A 25,623-nucleotide genomic window follows, 5' to 3' on the forward strand; every position below is an offset into this window, starting at 1 on the left:
GTTAGCATGAAACACTTCCCTCTGATAAACTACTTTTATTCTTCCTTGGCATCATTTCCACAAAAAGTGTTCTTTCCAAGAAAGAGCCTCCAGGTTATATGCCAACTTGGGGGTGTGGGTACAATTAAGGCAAGCACTCAGTGTTCCCAATTCCACCTTGAAGGTATTAACAACCTTGAAAAATAGTGCCATTTAGTATTTCAAAACAAAGGTCCTGACATTTCCCCAGTTATGACAAGAAGAAAGGATGCATCAGAAATCAGTGGCTAAAAATGAGTCAAAAAGGGCTCAGTCTGCCAAATTGTCCCCCAAGGAAAGTTGAAGTGCTGGATTTGTAGTGAGCTAAATCCTTAGCAATTCCTCATGTCACAAGGAAAGATGGAAGCTAAGGGAAAGGTGATAGTGGAAGCCTGGAGGAGGAAGGAAAAGGAGCTGCTAGGTATCTGGTTGTTTGGAAAGTTACTACTCAAAAATAAAATGAGACACGATTCTTTCTGATTTCTTAAAGAGAAATATTTTACTTGTGGAATTAAAACTCAAAGTACAAAAACATGAACCACTCTGGGCTGGCTGAGGTTCTGGCAGATGCTCTTATGTAAGCCTCCACTGCTCATGGCTCGAGGATTTCAGGAGAATGGGACCCCAGCTCCCTAGGTTGCCCAGTCTCAGCATAGGTCATATTAACAATAACTCACATTTCACAGGCTGTGGCTTTACCTTCACACACAGGCATGATCCCTCTTCCTTCTCACTCCTCTAGTTATTTCTGGGAGACTCCTAAGGGAATCAGTCATGTGCTTATGTCAAGATCAACAACCCTTTTGAGTTTCCTTTTGCTTTCCTTTCAGTGAGATGTTTTTCCAAGAACTCTGACCAACCTCTAACAGAGATGCTGAATGCCAGCTCCCACAGCTCTAGTCTTGATCTCCAGGTTCCACAAACTGCTCCCTCCCCATTTTCCTTCGTGCCAAAAGGTGGTAATAGCTTCTGCTCTTATAGTCTCTGGGGAACCACACCAACCTTGAGAGTTTTCTATACTCAGCCCATACATTTGTAAATTGTAAACTCTTACTAAACTCTTCTCAAAGCATCCCATATGAGCATGCCATCCATTTCTTCTGGGTCTCCATGCAATAGACCAGATGTGTCTGAATCTCAGTTTGAGCCTTAGGCTAAAGCCTGTTATGCCATGAAGAGACTGCAGGTCCTATTGAACTGTTCAGTGAAAATGATTTAGGAGACTAAAAGATGACGCTTAAGACATTTTTAAAGTTGAAATCAAAATCGTGGTGTTTGCTTCATGACCTCTGAAACTAATTTGCCTCATGATCTCCGAAACGTAATCTACTGGGTAAAAAACTGTCAGCAGCACAGCAAGGCCAATCATTTTCAAGTCCCCAAAGAAGTCATATGTTCACCAGGAGACACAGGTCTTCCCATGTCTGAGCACAGAGAGGCAGTAGGACTGGCAGCTGCTGTTGGAGGTGCTTTCTTTCTTTCTTTTTTTTTTTTTTTTCGGTTTTCACATTTTTATTGGGAGCTGTGGGAGGGGCCGCCTCTGTCAGTGAAGGTGCTCACAGTTTCTTCAGCCACTCCAGGCTGGGGCCCTGAGGGTCCTGGGGGTGGCTGGGCACGTCCGGCATGTTCCCATCATCGCAGACGGGCACTGGGTAGTTGTAGGGCGTGGCCTCGTTGATCATGACGGAGTACTTAAAGTAGGGGCTGAATGGGGCCATAATTATAGCAAGGCCCCCAGTGACGAAGGACACGACCAGCACTGGCTCCTTGTCCCAGGCATTCTTAAGGAAGGCGCTGAGTCTCACAGCCGTCTTGGTCTTGGCGGCCGGAGGTGCTTTCAAAACACAGTGACCAGCAGGCCTGGCTCTAGCAGAGCCAACACCACAAGGGATTGGAGGGTATAAGCCATGCCAGGCAGTGTCACTATCTGCTGCTTCTTAATTCCTGCAGATTCAGGGACCATAGATTCCAGTTGTCCACCTTGATTCACCTCATCAGAAACTTGGAAAACCTTCACATTGTCTGTGTTGACATATTGACCTTACTCCAACTGTATGGATAGCATGTGTTTTAAAATCCACTGGACATAGAATTATAGGTTCACCATATGATTTTTAAATTTATTATATTATTTAAAGGTGTTTTTCTACTCCCTCCTGGCCTCTCTAGTTTCCTGCAAGAAGTCAGCCATTGAGCTGATCATTGCTCCTCCACATGTAGTTCTCATTTTTCTCTTGCTGCTTTCAAGGTTTGCTCTTCATCTTTGGCTTTCAACAGTTTGAGGATGTGCCTCAGTGTGACTTATATTTATTCTCCCTTTTGTTGTATTAAAACACAAATGGCTTTTGCTTCCAGGTGTGATAGACAAAGATATTACTAGACAAAATATGCTACAGAAAACAACTATAAAACCTGGAAATACTTAAAAAAAATGCATGTAAATGTCATGTGGGGTGAACAAAAGCAGACAAATGTACAGGACAGAGTCATATGTCCACACCGTACACACTCAATTAGAAAACTCAGTTGTAAGAAGACAACTCATTGTTTAAAAATGAACAAAAGACTTGAATAGGTTCCTCACTAAAGAAAATACACAAATGGCCAATACATATATGAAAGTATTCTATATCTCTAGTCAAAATTAGTAAACATATCACTAGTAAAATTATCACTAATGAGTAGAAATTAAAACCATAATGAGATGGTTTTATATACCTACTAGAATGACTAAGGTTAAAAAGACGGACAACACGAAATGTTGGCAGGGATGTAAAGCGACTAGAACTCTCATCCCCTGCTGGTATGAATGTATAACGGTAAACCACTTTGGAAAACAGGATAGCAGTATATTTATAAAGTTAGACATACACTCAGCATACAACTCAGCAAGTCCACCCTGGGGTAATTTTTCAAGAGAAAGAAAACATATCCATATAAAGACAAGAGCATATTCATAAAAGCATCATTCACAATATTCCAAACTGGAAGGAATCTAGATACCATCAAATGGTGAATAGAGACACTGTGACATATTGATACTATGAAACCCTACAGAGCCATAAAGAGGTGCAAAATATTAATACATGTAACAACATGAATGCGTCTCAAACATGCTAAGTGAAAGAAATCAAACACAACTACATATTTGTGAGTACACTTGTGTAGAATTCCAGATAAGGCAATACTATTATGACAGAATCGGATCAGTGTTTGCCTGGAGTAGAGGATGGGGGTTTGGGTCCGAAGACAACTTTTCAGGAGTGAACTGTCCTATATCCTGATTGGCTACATGATTGTATACAGTGACAAAAATTCATCAGACTGTATAATCAAATAGGTGAATTTTATATGTAAATAGTCTTTAAAAATTTCCTACTTAAAAAATACACATTATCCCTGCACCCCACCCCCTAAAAAAGATTCTGCTACTTTTTCCATGGAGTCAAAAGAATATCAACCTGATTCTAGACTCCCAGGGTCTGATTCCCAGCTCAGGCAGTTTCTTGTTTCCTACACTTCCTGTGCTTTATCTCACCCATAAGATAAAGACAATATTACTTAACCTCACCGGGTTGCTGAGAGGATTAAATGAGGCAATAAACACATGCTCTGCCTTAGCTATCACTGCAGTCTTTTTTCTTAAGAAGAATATATTTCTAGCTCCCTCTGGGACACTGGAGTGCTATCCAGTGCTTCAGTTGGGCAGTTCCACCCAGTAAGGAACTTCACGCTGTGACCTACGCAATTATAAGCCCCCTGGATCCAGCTGACCCCAGCAGAATGGAGTTGAGTTTTGGTATCTGGGATTTAGCCAGAAAAGTATGGCCCTCAGCTATCTAAATTTCCTACTTCTCTTCCTATTTCATGAAGCTCCAGGCACCAATGTCAGCTGTTTTTTAGGGTCATCTTCTCAGGTCAGTAGGACAGATTTAAAAAGGTAAAATCTGAAGATTCCATGATGTACAGTTTTGTTATCTGTTGTTCTTGTATTTGCCTCTATTTTGTTGTATAATGCAGCCTTTTACAGCAAGGAAATAGCCATCTGATTTTTTTGTGTGTGTGTGAATAGCCCTTTATTATGGTTGCATTTATCTTATTGTTTCCACTTTCAGATGGGGAAGCTAAGGCATTTCATCTAACTATAACTCAAATCTCGCTATATTAAACAATAGTATAAAGATGTAAGCAAGGTTTAAACAAGACTATAAAGCATGGTTCCATATAGGCTTTATTCTCTTCTCTTCCATACTTTGAAGCACAGATTTTGGGCTTGGGCTCCCTTTGTGCAGCTGCCTTGGATGATTTATGTGGAGTCCAGGCAGGAACCCTGACTCTCATGGCCTCTGAGGCATCTTAGAGTGAGATACCTTGTTCCTTGTTTGCATTACACTGGACAAGGAGTTTGGTCCTCTGTTGCATATATAACGCAACTTATTTATAGTTTATATTTATGTCACACTTCTACATTATAAAGTATCAGACTCTCTAAGTTTTCTACTTACAATTTCAGAATTGTTATTGCAAATGAATTAACTTGCATTTTCTCCTTTTGCAAGGCTGAGGTGAAAACTAATGACGTAGATAACAGATTTTTTTCCCTTTGTGATTAGAAAGCTTTTAGCTTCATTATTTAATCCCCAAGGACAGGGTAAGTGCTTCTTCTGTATGAATGAGTTGCAGTCTACAGTTCCATTTCAATTAAATTTTTTTCACTATATGGTTTGTCAAATATCAACAACATGAGTGCTTGAGGACAAATTGTTTTTAAGATTTCTGTAAGATTATTACCCTATCACACTGATTCTCAGGAAATTTATTGAATTTACAATGGGAACCTTGTTTCCCATAGTTATATTTTGGTGATATTTATGTTCTCATCTATTTTGTTCTGCAGCCGATGGAATTGTTATACATGTTAAGGAACTGCCCCTTTGCTCCAGGAATTCCATTTCTAAGAATTCATCTCAAGGAGGTAGGAACCAGGAATTAGATGTTTATGGGGCAAGTGTATCCCATTGTCCACTTGGAAGTCTCTGAGAACTGATGAATGGAGATCCGACTTAAATATCTCCCATGCTGGGCCTTGGCACATGTTGGGCTCTGTATAACTTCCAAAGGCAATGTGAAGAGTGAGAAAATTACATCTGGCATTGGTTTTGGTGAGGCATTTTAATCAAATGCAGGCCAGATTAAATCTGTTCTGCAAGAGACTGGATGCCAATTTAACTGTTACCTGAATCAATGAAACAAGCTGAATTTTTAAAGGTTGTGGAGACTGCGATTAGAAAGCAGGTAATTGGGTAAGTGTCTGTTAGCAGGACAAGCCAGATATGTATTGATCAAGAAAGGAAAAAGTCTGACTTGATTAACAAACCTTCTCTGTGTCAATAAACTAATGGTTGCTTTTAAAATGTAATTTTGCTCCATTCTTCAGTAAGGGGCCAAAAATAGCCCAGGGAGGGGCTGTGGAGAAAGTTAGTATTTCTAAATAAGGAGCTTCCACTGATGATTGGAGAAAACTGGTAATGGAAAAGGAACAGATTATCTGTCTCAGGAAGAGGCTTTTCAATCCCTCCAATGGCATATAACAGAAATCAAACAAGTTTTACACTGAAGGCTACAGCATTAGACTTGTGGCTCCACATTCAGCTCTAAAGTGATTTTTGCTGGAGGCAAACGCGTCAAGAAAGAGAAATCTTTCTCTCACAAGAAACCTCTTACACAACTGTGTCCCTCCAGGGACTCTCAGAACAATCCCTCCACGGGGACCTGAGACACCAGGTCATGGCTTTTCCTTCTTGGGAAAGCAAATGGGATTGATGTACTGGGAATTCTCTCTCGTCCTGAAGCGAAACACACCCAAGTCCGTGAGCCCTCTTCCCAGACGAGGCTCCCTGTCTGCAGAATGGGAGAAGAACTGGCAGGCTATGCAGAGTCCCCACTCAGTGCCTCTGGTTTGGAAATTACAAGTACTGACTTCTTAGGTTTCTAGTAAACAATAGGAAAAACCTGCCCTTAGATGTCCCAAAGAAGTCAGAGTTTTGAAACTGGATATGGAACCCAGCCCAGAGCTTGGGACTTGAGGAAACTAGGAGAAGGTGTCTGGGCCTTCACCGTGAGCCTCAGGTGTCTCCCTCCCACCACCCATTGCTGTAGAAGCAACACCATCAGGGCCAGTGCTTGATTCGATGAGTAAAGAATCACCCTCTTGGCAGGGAGCGAGAGCAGTGTGGGCGCTCCCTGGGCATTAAATTGTATTTGACAGCGGATTAAGAGCATGGCAAACTCTCTGCCCACATCTGTCTTTGTGTCCTCTGACTTCTGTCTCATCACATGAAAACAGATTTGGTTTGACTGAGAGCAGAGACTCTGAGTCTGACAAAACCTAAAATAATAACATTTTATTCTAATGGGAGAGTTGAGATGGAGAAAATGGAAGAAAAGTAATAAAAATAAGGTAAAGCTGGGGGAACATGACTAAGTTGTTTTGTTGCCAACCACAGCAAAACATATTGCAAGGATAATAATTGGCTCCACAAAGGACTTCCTTATTTGAATGCAGCTGGGAGAGAAGGCAGGAGAGGGGAGAGAACCTATAAAATTCCTAGACCAAAACGTTCTGGGTACTCATGAATCTTGAGTCAGTACTTACTGTTTTCCTTCCCCACACCATCATTTGTCCAATTTTTTTTTTTTTAACCCACAACGTGGTGATTTTGCCAACACTTGGGGAGATGTTCTCAGTATCCAGCCCTCTCCAGTGTGTGTGGTTGCACAACTCTGACAGCAGCCACGCCCCTACTTCTGCTTATCACAGCCACCACCAACGCCACCTCCAAAACTGCAGTGATACTCTTCACGGTCATCACCTTTCATTCACCTTGAGCAGCTTGGACATTAGCTCCTGAGATCTGTTGGGGTGTTTAGCGCCTCAGGAAGGAACCCTTGCTCTCTATGGGTCTGGCCTTCACACCATGAGATAAAGGGATTTAATGAGAATGTCCCAGCATTAACTATAAATGGAAGCAAATGCCTTTTTCCTCTCTTTGGTGGTGGTGGTTTTGCTTTTCATGTATTCAGTATTCTAGAAGCATGGGACACAAAATTTCTTAGAAAAAATTTTCAGGAAATCCTATGTGAAAATGGTTTGGAAGGCAGGAGGATGATGACCAGTATATGCACAAACACTTTCACCCCAGCTAGCAATACTGCCTGCCGTTCCTCTCCTAGGCTAACATTTTGGCACAGACATTCCCCTGTTGGCACAGACATTCCCCTCTCCCCAGGAAGAGAGGCCCAGGAATTTCTGCTAGCTCTCTCAGAATGCAATCAACTGCATTATGCTCTGAGGTGGTCTGGGAGAGACTGGTCAGCTGTGTCACTTGGGGCGGCAGGAAGGGAATTGGATGGCCAATGGTAGCAGGGGAAAGCGTTAAGCAGAAACTGGCTCTGTGAGCCACGTGTGTGGGTAGGAACTGCCTGAGGAAGGGGGCTTGTTCTTCTTGGAGGGATGAGGAAGCCCATTTGGCCCAGGGCTGTGGGGTGAAGGGAGACTCAGTCTCCTTGTCTCTGGTGGGCTGTCAGGTCAAGGCTTAGAACAAAAGGTACTGACCAAGGAGTGCCCTTGGAAAGCTGGGTCTGGCTGCTGGGATATGGGGAACTGTGTCAGAGTCTGGAGAGGAAGGGAGGCAGTCACAGGGGCCTAGGTGAGGGTGTGCAGCAAGGCAGAGCTGGGCTGGCTGTGACAATGGCCAAGTTCAGGACGATGAGACCTGGGAGAAGATCCCTTGTGGGGAGGGCATGGGTGCCTCATGCCTATGTGAACCTGGCTCAACTGTTCCCTCTACGCAAAGAGCCATCTGGCTCCACACTGCCCTCTCACCCCCAGCAGAGTAGAAGGCAGAATCAAGCCACTTGTATCCCTGGCTGTGGAGCAGTGCAGCTGGCTTTATGGAAGTGCTAGAAGTCAGCACTAGCGCAAGTTGCAGGAAAACAAGGACCAGTCCTTTGCTGTGTGTCACCAGCAACCTGGGAAACTCTTCTCAACTTTAGGAGCCTACCTTCTCCAGGGCACGCTTGTTCGGGTGGCCTAGCAGAGCTGCAGGAGTGGCTGGATGGTGGCCCTCAGGCCGGTGACCCGTCCTCTGCCCCTCATTCCCCTGACTTTGAAAGCAATTTCAATGGAGATGATCCTAGGGAGTTTTCGTTTCGGGAGGGGAATGACTTATCCTGCCCATAAGGAGGAGATGGTTCACAGAGGAGGCTGGTCAAATTATTTGGGAAGTGGCAAATTCTGTATGCTTTTTTATAATTTAATGCAGATAAAAGAACCTTCATTCTACAGAACTATATAACTGAGGGGGAAAACACAGTAGGCTTGGAGTCAGGACATCTGTGTTTAATTTCTGGCTGTGTTAATTGCCAACTTTGGGTCTGTGAGTTAAAGACTTAACATTTTTTTTTTTTTTTTTTTGAGATGGAGTCTCGCTCTGTCGCCCAGGCTGGAGTGCAGTGGCGCGATCTTGGCTCACTGCAAGCTCCGCCTCCCGGGTTCACGCCATTTTCCTGCCTCAGCCTCCTGAGCAGCTGGGACTACAGGCGCACGCCACCATGCCCGGCTAATTTTTTGTATTTTTAGTAGAGATGGGGTTTCACTGTGTTAGCCAGGATGGTCTCGATCTCCTGACCTCGTGGCCCACCCGCCTCGGCCTCCCAGAGTGCTGGGATTACAGGCGTGAGCCACCACGCCCAGCCTAAGACTTAGCATCTTTAAGCCTTTGGGCCTCAGTCCTTCCATCTGTAAGATGGGCATTATCAGCCCTAATCTTCCTCTCTTAACAGGTTTAATCACATAATGATAACAATGCTGTTGTTGATGCTGATGATTTGTGTCACTTACACAGGGCTCCCATGTTTCAGGTGTACACATCTATTCATTTAATCCTCTTACCAATTCTATGATGTCGGTACCCATACAATCCTTGTTTTACAGAAGAAAAAACTGAGGGTAGCAACTTACTTGCCCGAGGCTGAACAGCTGGCCAGCAGTGGCAGAGGCAAAACTGAATCCTGGGCAGCCTGGCCCCAGGGCTGTGCTCCCTGCCTCACACTGCGTCTTTTCCAACACAATAGATGTGAAACTGTCTTGGAAATCTCCTGCCTCCAGGAAGGAGGTGTTCAGCACATTGCATAAAGAATCGAAGACTAAATGAATACATAAAGTACTAAATACATACGGAGATACCATCTTTCTTATGACTAGAAATTGGGCGGTTGTGACCCCTCTACAATAAAGAAACCCAAATCTGAATTCTGCTCAGTGAGCAAGTGGGTGGGAGGTGAGTCCCTGGACGCAGGCAGCACCAGGCCAGGAATAGTCGGTGTGTGGGAGGGGAAGGGTGGGGTCTGAAGGGCAGACAACCCAGCACTGGGCCTGGCAGCATGCTGGTGGCTGCCCCAGAACAAATAGGGAGTTCTCAGGCCTGAAACCTTTTTCTCCAGCTGGCTGGGAAGGGGAATCTTTCATTCCAACAGACCATTTATTCTGATTGATGAAGAGAGTAGCTTCTGTTGGGAGACGCTGACAAAGGCCATTTACAAAGGGGCTAGAGGAGGAATTGAGCCGTGCGCTGACACGGCAGATGGTGGCCAGGCGCATTCCCCGGGAGCCTCGGCGCCGCATTGCAGACACATGTCAGCCCACAATGTAAATGTGGCGGCAAGGGTTGTTTTACTCTTCGGCTATGACTGGGATCAATGGCCAGCCGCGCAGAAAGCCATCCATCACCCCGGGAGCAGGCTGTGAGATATGAGGCTGAAATTCCAGCACTGATCCTGCCGACAGCCTCCTTTGCAGGGTGGGTGATGCATGTGTGAGCCAGTCAGCACCCTAGACTAGGGGACGACCCAGGAGTGAACTGGGTCAAAGGCCAGTTCCAAAGCCTTGCTCAATGACTAGGAGCAGTCAACCCTGTTTCTGAAGGGCAGGAGATACCGCGGAGGAGCCGGGCTGCAGAGAGACCTCTTGGGGAAGCACTGTGTTTCCCAAGGGCCCTCTATCCCCATACCACATATAACCTCTGCCAATTAGCCTACCTACAATTATAAAGGGACATCTTCATCCCCCCTCCCCATCCAGTAGTGTCTGTGCCTACCTCTGTGAATGCAACCACCACATTGGGGGACCCTGAGATCTGGGAGCCACTCCTGGACTTCCTTTGGTGCTCACATCCCATCAGCCATCAGGTGCAATAGAGCTCCATCCACATCGGCAGCTTTGAAATCCTTCCATGACCCACAGGGAGAAGTTTGATGTTGTGACCGTTTATACCATCAAACACGTGCAGATACACACATACCTGAAACAAATACTGTATGAAGCAATACTTACCCTTCCCACATGCAGTGCCTTCTCAGGTTTTATTTCATTCTATTTCACTAAAATTCTAGTCACAACTGAGTAAACTTTGCCTACTAGTGTGGCAAGACCCACAGTTTGAAAAACATCATCCTTTCAATCTCTTGGATCTAATGCCTTCTCTCCATCTCCACTGACAGCTCCCTGTGTCAATACCCATCATCTCCTGTCTGGTGACCCTGACAGCCTCCAAACTGCTTTCCCTTTGATCATTCTTGCTCTCCTTCAATTCATTCCCAATCTTGACTTGCAGTGAATGAAACTACTGAAGATGAGGTATAATCATGCTGTTTCCATGGTTGGAACCCTTGACTGGCTCCCTTGTGCTTCTGTATAAAGTCTGACCCCCTTACCATCCTCCAGCCCCCGTATGATGTGACCTCCACTTCTCGAGCCTTATCTTTGCCCATTCCCCGCTCCCTCTCTTCAAGCTGGTCATGCTCAATGTCTTCTAGGTCCTTGAACTTGCCGTGTGGTGTTGGGTTTGAGTCTTGGTACGGTCCTGGTTTCCCCTTTCTGGAACACTTCCTCCTCTTCTCTCCATTGGGCATCGTGGTCTACAGTAAGCAGCAATGAGGTGTCACATATGCCTTGGTGTAATGCAGAGGGGAGACTCCGAAGACTTAGGATATGGGAAAGAATATTGGAGTCACATGATCACATGCTCCCGGCTCACGTGCTCCCGCGTCCCTTGAAGGAACCAGAGGCTACTCCTTCACCACAGCATGGAGCATGAGTAAGGGATGCAGCTCTCTTTCACCACAGCAGGCAGCATGGGTAAGAGAATGTTCCCACGGTGGATACTGCTGGTGCTGTGCCAAGATTCCCCTCATGAGGCCGGAGCTTCTATTGCCCGGCTGTTTTGACTGCTATTGCCTTCTCCGTAGAATCCTCCTCCACCAAACAGGAGCCATTCACCAGAAATCATGCCACTCCAATCATGCTCCTGGGCAACCAGGGCCAAAGACTGACTCAAGGTCTCTAACCTGGCCCCCTTGCCTCAAAGTAGTACCAGCTCTGTGGCACAATTCACACTCCAGAACTCTGGGGACCAGGCAGGAATGAGTGTCCAGCCCCCCACTGCACTGTCCTGCTTCCCTCACTCCCCTTCTCCTGTGAGCAGGCCCCGGTAAGTGATTTTCACAGATAGACCCTGTTCCAGCTCCGCTTCCAGGGAACCTGAACTCTGACAGCCCACATCTTGGAAAAGCATAGAGGTGTTGTCCCCTGAGGGCCAGGACAAAGAAGGGAGAGGCTGAAATATTAAACAAGTTAAGAAATAATGTCAAAGATATATGTATGTTTTATAAAATCATTCCCACTTGAAAAGATTTTCCTAATGACAGGAGTACCTGTATCAGACTAATGGGCTTATAGATAATACATAGTTCACATTTTTCTTTTAACCATTTTCCCCATGTTCTATCTATACTGTTACTTTTATGATTAAAAAGCAGTTTCCGTTAGCATAAGTCAGTATTGTTTTTAGACAGCCCAAATGTGTCACAAGGCACACAGCTCTGGTAATCCTTGTTTAGAGCAGGGCCCTCTGTCTCTTCTTAAACAGGAGATTGGAAAACCACAGGCATTCTAGCAACAAACCACATCTGTGGTTATATCTTTCTTTTTTCTTGGGTGAATGAAAAGAAATTCAGGAGCCTGTGTGTGTGTATCTGCTGTGTCAGTCAACATGAACTAGACTGCTAGTACTGTTATCTAATTAAGGGCTAGTGGGTTTCAGTGGGAAATGTAATGCTAGCCACTGGGGGAAATTTCAAGAGATTCTGATCCAAATTAGAAGTTTTGGCATCTATATGCAGCCTCTGGGATGGATTGAATTTGTGCATAATAATGATTAAAGATAATGTGATAATGTAAAAACATGTATGTTGTGGGGAATGGAAGAAAGGGTATGTTGCAGATACTACTGAATGTTCTAAAAAATATCCACTCGTCCTTATTCTAGTCTATAATATAATTCCCTCCATACTTTTTTTTAAGCTAGACAGAGGATTCCCCAGAAGAAAAGACTGTATTTCCCACCCTCTTGAAGCTGGTGTGGCCTTGTGACAAAGTGCCCCCACAGAGATGTGGGCAGAGGCATGAGGTACACATCATTTCTGAGAAGCATCTTCACAGGAGAGGGCATTCCCGATGCCCAATCCCGATTTCTTCCTTGGGACTGAAATGTGAACAGGACAGAAATGTGAACAGGACAGCTTGATTGGCGGCCTTGGGGATGGAAGCCACATGTAGCAGAGTGGCAAAATAGAATGAGCCTTAGGCCCTACTTGGCTGAGACCCCCACACAAGCTCTGGCTCACCTAATTCCAGACTTGTATGTGAGAGAGAAAGTAAACTTCGACCTTGTTTATGCCACCACATTTGGAGTTTCTGAAACCACATTCTAGTCACACCAGGGAGGCAGCAGTGCAAGGTGGTTTCTGTACTGCTTCAGGGTGATAATGGTCTGCCCAATGTCAAATTCACTCTTAAAACCCCCAAGAAAGGTTGCTTTACAAAACAAATGAGAAATAGCAGCATAGACTTTTCCCCAAGACCACAGACAGACAAATAACACTAAGACTATGGGGTGTGGGGGCTAGTATCAGTCCCTGGCAGGGGATACAGGGGTGGGGGGATGAGAATCTCCACTGAAGTTAGTGCTTAAGGCGCTCAGTGCATTTTGAGTTAGGATGCATTTTGCATTCGTGGGTACCTGAAGCAAAAGCACATCATCCCGAGGCATTCTGGGTTGGAACAGAGCACCTGGGGCAGACAGGCCACAGGTGTGAGGAAATGAATCTCCTGAGGGCTGAGTTTGCAAATCACCCTTAGCAACTGAGAAGTACACCATCAATAGCAGCGCTGCAAGGGAAATAGAGGAGTAGAGGGGAGGAGAAGGAGAAATGAAGGGAAACCAAGCTCTGTGTGGGGCCATTCACCCTGCAAAAGTCAAGAGGTATTGGCTGGCCACCATGTCTTCAGTGTTTACCCACAGACTCTTCAGAGCATGGGTGGGGGATAATCTCATTGTCTCAGGTTGTAGTTATTTTGGGGACCAGAGTAGAATCAGTGGTACATCCTGAGTTTCAGAGATGGGAGGTGTTCAAAGAAGGCCAGGTGTTCTGCAAGCCCAAAGTTTCATTCCCTCCACTGCTCCTGGAGTTCATATTGCCATCTTACCCCTCAACTGTTACAGCCATTTCCAGGCATTTTGCAGATCACTTCCTGACTCCTAGTCTCTCCCAAATGGATGACTAAGACCTAATATTCTCAGTGCTCTTGCTTTTTATGACCTCTGTCCTTTCCCTTGTCTGTACAGTCCAAAATAGGAGAAGCCCTTGAAATCATTGCTTCAAACAAGCTTGGATTATTTGTGCATATCCTGAACAATGTTTGCCTCTTACGGAGCAAAACCTTTTCCCATTCGCTGCTGCTTTCTTTTCTGCTGATAGTGAGTGCACTTTCTCAGACAAGGTTCTTGTGGGAGCTGAGCAATAGATACTAAAAATCCATCTCCTGTGATAAATGAGACCCTCCAGGGTCCTGGCAGAGCAGCTTGAGTCTCCATGTTCCCCCTTGGATCTAATGCCTGTTTCCAGCTCTGCTGCAGGCCCCTTCTCATGGCAGGCTGTTCTCACAGCTTTCACACCCCTGGGAAGGAATGCAAGTGAGTCTCCCTTTCCTGGCAAAGAAAGGCTACAAATCGCTGTCTGCTTGGGTGAGGTGGGGTTTTGCAGCCACACAAATACCTGATGCCTTTCTGTTCTGAGACTGTCACATTGCCATTTCTCAGAGAAACCAAAGGAGGAGGATCAACAATCTCCCATGAATGTTTTGAGATCACTTTGGGTAAGAAAGCCACATTAAGGCAGCTCAGCAATTCCAAAAGACTCTTCAAGAGCAGCCATCCACCCCCAAAACAATGGGAATGGGCAGGAACATGTGAGGGCAGCGTTAAGTGTGAAACTTCATGCTGTTGGAGAAGTTTTATGCAGAAAACTAGATATGAATGCACTGTTCTAAGGGTAAGTAAAGCACCTTAGAACAATATAACCAGCAAGGAAAAAGCGAATCGTCAAGGAAGACGTTAACGTCTCATTGGAAGGCAGAAGCACCAAACTCAAAGCCAATAAACCAAAAAGCTGTAGTAGCACTTGGGTTTCTATACCCATAGAGGCATCTGAGAGGAAGGAGAGAGGTTTGAATAAGAAAGAAAATGGCCAGGTTGTGCTGAGTTGTTTCTCCCCTCTGGGTCAAGCAGACCGAAGAGGACTTCAGTGTCTGGCTGACACCAGCTGACTCAGGGTGCCTCCTGAACACGTCATTTTGGGGGTGCTGGAATGCCAATACCAGCATATGTGCAAGGCCTTAGGCAATGGAGCTACTCAGTCATTGTATGGTAGGATACAGTTAGGGTTTCCAAATCTGTCTGTGCCAGGATTCACTTACACCCTTGGTTGGGGACCCATGGCTCCAGCCACCATTCCTGAAAGCTGCCCTGGAAGAGGTAGCTGCTGAGGAGATTCTGCTGGGAGTGGGGGCAGGCAGAAGAGGACTGTGATGAGTGCACTCTGGTGAGCTTGGCCAGCTCCCTCCATAGCCTCAGGAGCCTTTGAGCACATTTATCTCCACCCCATTGTGTTCCTGGAATGTGTCCCTTGGCTGTCAGGAGCCGAAGCAGGAGGGTCAGACCTGCTGCTGGGTGAGACCATCCTACAACTGTTGTAAAGAATCCCGGCTTTATCCTGTTTCTTCCATTGCTGGCTCATAGCATGTGGCCAGGGTGAACTGTACAGAGGGAGATGGGACGTTGTCAAGGGTTTCCTGAGGACAGGCAGGTCAGGGGGGTCACTCTGGCCGGGCTCCTGACCCTCATGCTTTGGCCAGATGACTGGTCATCTCTGGAGAACATCAGAGGGCCTGAAAGGAACATCAAAAGATTTCAAGGCTGTACAGTGGGGCACGACCCAGCAACTGCCACCTTCTCCCAGGAGCAGCCTGACAGGAGAAGGACAGGCTCGTCATTATCTTGGGATCAAGACCCAAGCTCTCAGCTACCATTAGGAACGTAACAGTGGCAGAGCTAAGAGCTCAGGCCCTGGCCCTGGCTCACAATTCTTTCTAGAGCTTTGTAGAAATGTACTAATGCCAGAGTCAACACACAAAACAAGGAACATACAGGGACCCCCCTTAGAAACAATAAAGCTCTGTGTAAACTTGTTTCTAACTCACTTCAGTGTCTCATGATGGTGACATGGGCTTTCTACTGTGGAGATAAATGTTCAGACCCATTACTTGTGCTACCTTCCCACTCCTGCTGCTTGAAATGCTCCTGCTTGGGTGCCTGGCCACTTCATCAGCTAGGAAACCCATACTAGGCTTAAAGAACAAGTTGGAAGATTTGCTGAGTATACAGGAATCCTTGAAGAATAATCTTCAAAGAAATTAATTTAGCCTTTCAAATTTAACCTGCGCTATGTATAAAACTCAGGTCTCAGTATTTCAGCATTTTGAAGAGGAAAGATTGGAGTCACAAATGAAGTCTTGAAGAAGTGGTACCCAGTCAGAGCAGCCCATGGCTTCCCACAGAACAAAAACTTCAAGGACTGAGAACAGTTTTGTTCTCAGGTGAACAATTGGATTGTAACTGGGATCACTCATTCTGAGAGAAGCCAAATAACATTAATAGGCTGATGCCCTCTGCAAAGGCAATTGGGTTCGACTCAACTTGAGATTAGTATTCTTCCTTGGGGCTTGGTTCAGATTTATTCAGGGACCCACAAGAGAACTTGAGCCCAGGGTTCAGCAGTAATTACACAAAATGGAATCTTAAGTCAAAAAAGATGGCAATGGCACTGGGGCCCAGTAGAGAGAAGAATGTCCCAGCTGACCTGTATTCTTGTGTGAATCCTATGCAGAGTTCATGTGGGAGCCACCAGGCAGGACGGGAAGGGGGAAGGAGGGAGGGGAAGCCAGCCAGAAGAGGAACCTGGGAGGGAAAGGCAAACTGATGGGGAGAAACAGATAATGTTAGATCTAGAAAGAAATTCAGATGGGAAGGGGACTGGGGAGAAACAGGAGCCTCAAGTCACCAGCACCTGCTGGATGCTAGCATTGTGCCCTGCAGGTTGGCAGTTATAGTGGGATAAATATCTTCAAGATATTGCTGATGTTTCTCCTCACTCTCCACTCAGGAGTATGCCCCAGAGGAGAGTTGACACACCAAAAACCAAACTTCCATTTCAAAAATCCAGTCCCTGAAGGCAATTGGGGAAAAAGTGTGAAGAGCAAGGGCAGAGCTTCCCAACTCTGAGCCTGAAGGGTGAAGGGAGGCAAGAAGAAAAGGGGTTTGTGGGTGCTGGGGGGAGCCCCACAACTATACCCCCACCCTCTCCAAAATCCACCAGAACAAATACCCACATAAACTAGAGGCATTTGAAAATGAAGGCCTCTTGCCCCTGGGGCAGCAGTAACAGACTTGTATGGCCCACATGCATTAGTCTGTTCTCACACTATTAAGACATACCCAAGACTGGGTAATTTATAAAGGAAAGAAGTCTAATTGACTCAGTTCAGAATGGCTTGGGAGGCCCTCAGGAAACTCACATCATGGTGGAAGGGGAAGCAAACAGGTCTTTCTTCACATGGCAGCAGCAAGGAGAAGTGCCAAGCAAAAGGAGGAAAAGTCCCTTATGAAACCATCAGATCTCATAAGAACTCACTATCATGAGAACAACATGAGGGTAACTGCTCCCATGATTACATTAACCAACAGCTCCTTCCCGCCACCTGTGGAGATTATAGGAACTATAATTCAAGATAAGATTTGGGGTGGGGACACAGCCAAACCCTATTAGAGGATGCGCTAGGGGCGCACAGAGGGAGTAGGCTATGAAGGACATGTAGTACCCACATCTCTAGGCCTGCAGGTGCCTTTCAGACAGGAATAAGAGGAACATGGTAACATCCCAGTGTGGCTTGGCCAGCAGGTGCCAGTGTGGCAGGGGAGGGCCAGGTGCTCCTGTGTCTACCCCAATACCAAGGTGCTTCTCCATAACCACTCCTACCCCCCCAAAATTGGCTGAGATTAAGTTTCTGCAAACTGGCAAAATGAGTGCTTGAAATAAAAATTTCCTGTGGACTAAGTTTTATACATGCTACAATATATTATCTCATTTAATCCTAACATTGTCATTCAGAAAGGGTTATTGTTCCTATTTATAGACAATATCAAACAAAACACAAACCTTACAAGTGATTTGATAATTCCTGTAATTCAAGGAATACATAATGAGCTGCTTGTAAATGCTGGATACTGGAATGACCAGTTGTAATAGTTTTCTATTGCCACATAAGGTTGACCACACTTTAACAGCTGAAAACAACACTCCTTTGCCAGTTCACAGTTCTGTTGGTCTGATGTCTAGCACGGTGTGACTGGGTTCTCTGCTCAGGGTGTCACAAGGCTTAAATCAAGGTGTTGAGCAACTGGGATGAGTCTTTGTCTGGAGGCTCTGGGAAAGAATATGCTTCCACATTCATTCTTATTGGCACAATTCAGATCCTTGTGGTTGTAGGACTGAGATCCCCATTTCCTTGCCATCATCCAGAAGTCACTCTCAGAGCCTAGAGTCTGTTCCCATGCCTTGCCCTGTGGCTGCCTTCATTTTCAAGCTTTGACCCTCTTCTTCCTCATCTGCAACCAGCTGGAGAAAGCTCTCTGTCCTAAAGGGCTCCTGTCATTAGGTCAGGCCCCTGTTTTAGGGTCTATTAGTTTGGGACCTTAATTAAATCTGCAAAATTCTTTCACAGCAGCACCTAGATGGGTGTTTGCTTGAATAACTGGGAGGTAGTATGTGTGCATTGGGTGCTGGGCATCTGGGAGGACCACCTTAGAATTCTGTCTACCACGCTATTTTAGAAGACAATGGTGAACAAGATAGATGAGGTGGGTTTTGCGTTCCAACTGTGGAGAGGGACTATAAACAAGCATACGACGGAATAAGTTAATTCCAGGCCATGGCCAGTATGTTAGGCTGTTTTCGCATTGCTATAAAGAAATACCTGAGACTGGGTAATTTATAAATAAAAGAGGTTTGATTGGTTCACGGTTATGCAGGCAGTACAAGCATGGTACTGACCCCGCTAGGCTTCTGGGGAAGCCTCAGGGAACTTTTACTCATGGTCGAAGACGAAGTGGGAGCAGGCATGGTCATGGTGATCATGGTGAAAGCAGGAGCAAGAGAGAGAGTTGGGGGAAAGAGGTGCCAAATGCTTTTTAAACAAATGTTTATTTCAATAGTTTTTTGGGCAACAGGTAATGTTTGGTTACACGAAATAAGCTAGTTAGTGGTGATTTCTGAGATTTTGGTGCACCCATCACCCAAACAGTGTACACTGTACCCAATATGTAGTCTTATCCCTTATTCACACCCTGTTCCCCGAAGTCCCTAAAGTCCAATGTAACATTTTTATGCCTTTGCATCCTCATAGCTTAGCTTCCACATATGAGTGTGGACACACAAAGTTTGGTGTTCCATTCATGAATTACTTCACTTGGAAAAATGGTCTCCATTTCCATCCAGGATGCTGTGAATGCCCATTATCTAATTTTTTTTTCTTTGAGAGATGCCACACACTTTTTAAAGACCAGATCTTACCTATTGTGAAGATGGCACCAAACCGTGAGGGATCCGCCCCCATGACCCAAACACCTCCCACCAGGTCCACCTCCAGCATTGAGGATTACAACTTAACATGAGATTTGGGTGGGGATAAATATCTAACCTATATCATTCTGTCCCTGGACCTCCCAGATCTCATATCCTTCTCACATTGCAAAATACAATCATGCCGTCCCAATAATCCCGAAAGTCTTAATTCATTCCAGCATTAACTCAAACCCAAGCCACATCTGGAGATGAGTTCCTTACACCTATAAGCTTGTAAAATCAAAACAAGTTGGAAATTACAATTCAATATGAGATTTGGGTGGGGACAGATATCCAAACTCTGTCAGCCAGTGCCATGAAGGCGATGCCGTAGGTCTCCAGAAGGCATCAGCTGCTTTTTCATGAAGGGGGAGAACCCACAATAGATTGGTCCTTGCTCCTCCTCCTCCTCCTTGTCCCCTGGAAACAGGTGCTGGGACACACCAAGGTCATCCAGTGAGTTGAGGCTGCATTAGAACCAAAGTCTCCCAAGCCTGGGCATTTCTAGTGCTGCCTCCTGGGGTTGGGGCTCACCTGCACCCACCATCTGCTCTCACAGGCAACCAGGCTCCTGGGAGAACTCAGATCTCAGAGCAAGGACACTTGCTGTGCCCTGTCTGACCCAGGCCAGAGGTGGCAAGCAGAGAGGCTAGGAATGGGAGTACTCCATCATATCTGACAGGTGGACTTTAGGGCACCATGATCTAAGGGAATTCAATTTTGAGAGGAAAGCTATGCCCGGCAGCCAAGCCTTCAGTTGTTGTCAGCCTTCCGTGACCCCTGCCCTCCCTGTTGCTCCCCTCCATGACCTCCGTCCCCCCCCCCACCCCAGGCATTTCTGTGAGCCAGCTCCTGAACATACAAAGTTCCCAGGGTGTGAACAGTATTTCCACACCACCTTGGCACTGCTGCAGCTATAGGAGGTGAGAGCTTCTGTCACCCACCAAAGAGACAAGAGCAGGGTTTGCAAGGAGAAGGTGTGATGGGGATCAGAACAATGGACTCTGTCCTCTATTGGAACTCTCAAAGATTTTTTGGGAGAAAGTTATAGATGCACATATATGGTTCTGGCAATGGGAGCACCAGATTTCTGAACAGATTCAACTTTTTGAATGAAGGTTGAGATGATAGCCATTATTTTAAAAGTCAAAGATCCATCAGCAAAGGAGCTTTGGGTCTCTGTGTGCCTACAGAACCCCTGGCACACTCTGCTTGCTACTGAGTGAGCAAGTGTTGGGGAGGAGAAGAGAGTCCATGACCTCAAGGAACTCTGGATATGTAGAAAGGGATGGGCTGCAGCCTCTGAAATTATTAGAGACCAGTCAATCAGTCCTGTCAGCTACATCTTCAAAACCTATCCCAGTTATGGCATCCTCTATGTGTCTACTGCTACCCTCTTGACCTGAGCCACCTGCAGAAGCTTTCTGAATGAGCTCTGTGCTCCTCTACAACTGACGTATATGTTCTCCACACAGCAGCCATGAAATATATAAAACAGAGATATACCTACACTTAAAGGCTTTTCATGGCTTCCTTCCACACTTGGAATACAAGCAATATTTGTTAGGTCTATTTGGGGAACGTGGGCATCTTAGCCATATTGAGTTTTCCAATCCCTGAGCATTGTATCTCTGTTTATTTAGGTATTCCTTAATTACTTCTGCAGTGTTCTTAGGCATGTTGGGTATTATTTACATATAGTGAAATTCTTTCTTCTTAGGTATACAGTTTGAATTTTGACAAATGTATACAGTTATATAACCACCACAAGGTCAGGAGATCAAGACCATACTGGTCAACATGGTGAAACCCTGTCTCTACTAAAAATACAAAAATTAGCCAGGTGTGGTGGCGGGCGCCTGTAGCCCCAGCTACTTGGGAGGCTGAGGAAGGAGAATCACTTGAACCTGGGAGGCAGAGGTTGCAGTGAGCTGAGATTGTGCCACTGCACTCCAGCCTGGGCAACAGCATTATTTCAAAGTTTTCCCCTCTTTTTTGTCCATCTTTTCCCTCCTTTCGAGTCCTATAGTTTTTTTCCTGGATGCCATATAAGTGGACTCCTAGTGGGTAGCCTTCTGTGTTTTGCTGCATTTGCTTTGTATAATGCTGTTGATGCTTATCCATGCTTTATATGCATGAGTAGTTAATATTTTTTAGGGTTGAGTGGAATTTCACTGTAAGAATAGGTCACAATTTTTTCATCTTTGGATGGACACTTCAGCTGTTTCCAGTTTTTAAGCTATAACACATACAAGTACATGACTTGAGTACAAGACTTGTGACAACAGGTGTTTTCATTTCTCTTGGGTAAATACCTAGAAGCAAAATTGCTGGGTATTATGGTAAGTGTTTAACATTATGAAAATGTCTTCCAATGTGCTGTACTATTTTTTCATTCTCACAAGCAGTGTTTGTGAGTTCCAGTTGCTGAACATTCTTACTGGCACTTTGTATTGTCCAGCTTTTGTTTTTTGTGATCCACTGCAGTAGGTGTGTGGTATGCCTCATTTCCCTACAGACTGATGATACTGAGCTGCTTTTTATGTATCCCTTTATTGGGAAAAGTCTCTTCAAATATTTTGCCTTTTGCCCATTTTTTGTGTGCATTGTTTATCTTATTGAATTATAAGTGTTCTTTTATGTATCTTGGGTTAAGTCCTTTATCACATATACATTCCACAAATATTTTTTCTGGTCTGTTTTCTTCTAGAATTTTTATAGTTTTAATTTTTATGGTTAGATCTATCATCCGTTTCAAGTTGATTTTTGTTAATGTTGTGAGAAAAGAGTTAAGTTTGGTGACGGGGAGTGGTTGGTTTTTGCAAATGGATGGGCAGTTGTTGCCAGCACCATTTATTGAACAGGATATTCTTTTTCCAATGAATTGCCACAGCAACTTCATTTGAAAAATTATTTGAGCATATACGTGTGGACCTATTTCTGTACTCTCTTCTGTTCCATTGATTTATATCTCTGTCTTCACACTCATGCCACATGGTCTTCACTGCTGTAGCTTTAGGGCAGGTCTTGAAACCACATGGTAAGAATGTTCCAACTTTGTTCTTTTTCAAAATTATTTTGACTGTTGTAGGTCCTTTGCAATTGCATATAAATTTTATGCTCAACTTGTGAATCTCTACCAGAAACATCCTGTTGGGATTTTTATTGAAATTATATTGAATCTATAGCCCTGTATCTATTAAGTTGAACCTGTAGTTAAAAACATGCCCACAAACAAAAACTGTAGGTCAGCATAGCTTCACTGATGAAATTTACCAAACATTAAAGAAGACATACCAATTCTACACAAGCTCTTCTAGATTATAAAAGAGAACGGAACACTTTCCAGCTCATTAAATGAGAGACAACATCCTGACTTTTAAGCCTGAGACCATAAACGTTACAAGAAAAAGAAAACAAAAGGTTGATATCCCTCATCGGCGACACAAACATTCTTAACAAAATTTTAGCAAATGTCATCTTGTCCTAGCTGTAAGCTTTCCTTCTAAGATATCCTGAAAGAGCTACAGATTTATAGCAACACAAATTCCCTCAGTCTCCCGGGGCAGCTGGAGCCTGTAGGTCAGTTGCTTCCAGCTGCAAGCAGTCCATTTACCTGGTGTGCCCCTAGGTGCAAAAGGTTAGGAAGCACTGCCTGGATCTCATGGTCTGTCACTTCAGTCCCTCTGGCTTTTGTTCTAAACTGTCTTGCTCTCAACCCTCATAGTTTCCCTTGTGCCTGCCCACCAGTCCCCCAGCCCATCTATTCACCTTCAGTCTGATGTCTCTGCTGCTTCCCACTACTGAGCACTGGTTAGGAAACCTTGTTTATGTTTATATAGGGAGACAGACAGGGTCTTGCTCTGTTGCCCAGGCTAGAGTGCAGTAGCACAGTCCTAGTTTACTGCATCCTCAAACTCAAGCAATCTTCCCACCTCAGTCGCCTAAGTAGCTGGGATTACAGGCAGACCACCATGCCTAGCAGGGCATCACTTCTTATGTGGGTCATGGTCACCAACCTTGACTAGCCCTTGGTGCTAGGCAAGATTTCCATGGGTTTCAGCCAATGACCCCTCACATTTTCCTCAGTTATTTTTCTGAATTGCTTTTTAAAAAAAACTCCTCTCCAACTACAGTACCCTTTCTTCTCAGAAAACCTTACTTGGTACTTTACTGAAAATAAAAATGGAGGCCATCGGATAATAATGTTCTTAGCTATTTTCTCAGCCAGCCACAAGTTCATCAGTGTTGGCATATATGTGAGGGTTCTCCATGAACCCCTCAAGTCATTAGATGTCTAAGCACCGACAGCCAATTAGATTTAGACTGTTTTTCCAAGAATGTTAGGATAAGCAAGAGCCTTGGAAAGATAGAAATGTCTCTTACATTACAAATTAGTAAAAGTAGAGACGTCTCCCTTGCCCTCTCAGGGCAGATTTGCTTATATTTCTGGGTAACAAAGATATCTCTTTCTGGAAAGGAGGATGGGCAGGTTTTCTGGAAACCCTTATTAGGAGATCAGGGCTTCCTAGTCTCAGGCTCCTTCCCTACAATGCAACCCACCACATGTGCTGGCAACACTTAGCCCTGATCATGTTGCACTGTAAGAATTGGGATTTGGGGAACTGGTGCCAGATGCTACTCTGCCTACTACTGTTGCTGAGAGTAGTCGTCTGTTTTTTGCCTTTGACCCAGAAGCCTGTGTTTTCTGCCAGTATTTATGAAATGTGGCAAGCTGTCTTGTTAACTTGCATACAGGACAGAATCTTAGACCCTCATAGCTCCAGACTTGTCATATACTCTTTGCACCTGCCTTTCAGTCTCAGGAGAGTTCTGGTCCCTCCTCCTTTACAAGGCTAGTCCCTTCTCTGGGCTTTTGGTTCCATCATTTCTCATCTCTTCAGGGGCTTGCTCCATTGACAGTCACTCCTGTCTTGCTTTCCCCCACCATCATGCTAAACATCATCAAGTCTCTCCCAATTAAAAACAAACATGTCCTCCCTCCAGCTACCATTCTTCCTGTCTCCTTACTAGCAAGCTTCTTGAAAGAGAAGTCTCCTCTTGATGTCATTTCCTACCTACCATTCATTCCCCAGCTCACTGCATTCTGGTAAGTCTCCTTTACCTGGGTCTACCACAAAAACTTACCTCTATATTGCCTAATACAATCAATGTTTTATGTGATAATCCTACTTCTTAGTGACATTTGACAAACATGCTTCTTGATTTGTCCCCTGGACGTTGTGACACGTCTCTCAGTTTACCTCCTTTTCATTTTCTTTCATGGGTTCTCTTTTCTTCCTCACCTTAAGCATCCATGAGGCTTAGTACTTCACCCTTTGCCTCCTACTCTTCTCACACCACACCCTTGCTCTCTGGGGACTCTCATCCAAACTTATCTGAATCCATAGCTACCCTTACCCTCAGTAAGCAGATAAATCCCAAATTTACATTTCCATTCCCAGCTGCAGACCCATATACTCAACTGCCTCCTGATCATTCCCATTCGGATGCTCCAGATTCGACTCACTGCTTTTTCCCACACCTGTTCCTTGCTTGCCCTCTCATACCCATCTTAGTGACGCCCAGAGCCCTCCCTGCCAGTCTGGAGACAAGAGACATCAGCATCATCTTCCATGCCCTCATTTCACTTTTTTCCATACTTAATCCTGAAGATTTACCCTTCACATGTGCCTTGAATTCGTGTCTTCCTCTCTATCTGCACAGTCATACTTTTAAGAGTTGGGAGCTAAATGCTCTGTTTCTTCCCCCCCAAAAATGTGGTCCCGTCCAGCACTGCTTCAAATTCTTCAAAGTTTGATGGTGTGATGATTAATTGTATGTGTCAGCTTGAGTGGGTTACAGGTTGCCCAGATATTTAGTTATACATTATTTCTGGATGAGTCTGTGAAGGTGTTTCTGGAAGAGAATAAAGTTTGAATCGGTAGACTGAGTAAAGCAGATTGTCCTTCCCAGTGTGGGTGGGCCTCATCCAAGCTGTTAAAAGCCTGAATGGAAGAAAAGCCTGAGTAAGGGAGAATTCTTTCTGCCTGTCTTTGAGCTGCAGTATCAATCTTTTACTGCCTTTAGACTTGGACTCAAAGTAGAACTTATACCATTAGCTCTCCTGGTTCTCAGGCCTTTGGACATAGACTGAAACTATACCAATGGCTCTCCTGGGTCTCCAGCTTGCCGACTGTAGATCCTGGACTTCTCAGCCTCCATAATCATATGAACCAATACCTTATAGTAAATCTCTCTAGATAAATAGATTGATAATCTCTCACTTTCTTTCCCTCTCCTCATCCCCCGCCCCTTTTCTCTCCCGGCTGCTTCCCCTACCCCCATTGGTTCCATTTCTCTGGAGAACTCAGACCGATACTAATACAGATGGACTTTCTATACATCCACACATTTCATATTACCATGCAAAGCCCTTTGCATGTGATCTCTGCAGCATTTTCCCTC

The 25,623-nt window shown here is 44.9% G+C and overlaps 1 pseudogene; it reads right to left on the reverse strand.

The window, feature by feature from the left end:
• Nucleotides 1-1,517: 1,517 nt before the first annotated feature.
• LOC115896342 lies at nucleotides 1,518-4,359 on the reverse strand (annotated as a pseudogene).
• Between the last annotated feature and the right edge of the window lie 21,264 nt (nucleotides 4,360-25,623).

The sequence above is a fragment of the Rhinopithecus roxellana genome, chromosome 3, assembly GCF_007565055.1.
Source record: "Rhinopithecus roxellana isolate Shanxi Qingling chromosome 3, ASM756505v1, whole genome shotgun sequence".
Classification (NCBI taxonomy): domain Eukaryota; kingdom Metazoa; phylum Chordata; class Mammalia; order Primates; family Cercopithecidae; genus Rhinopithecus; species Rhinopithecus roxellana.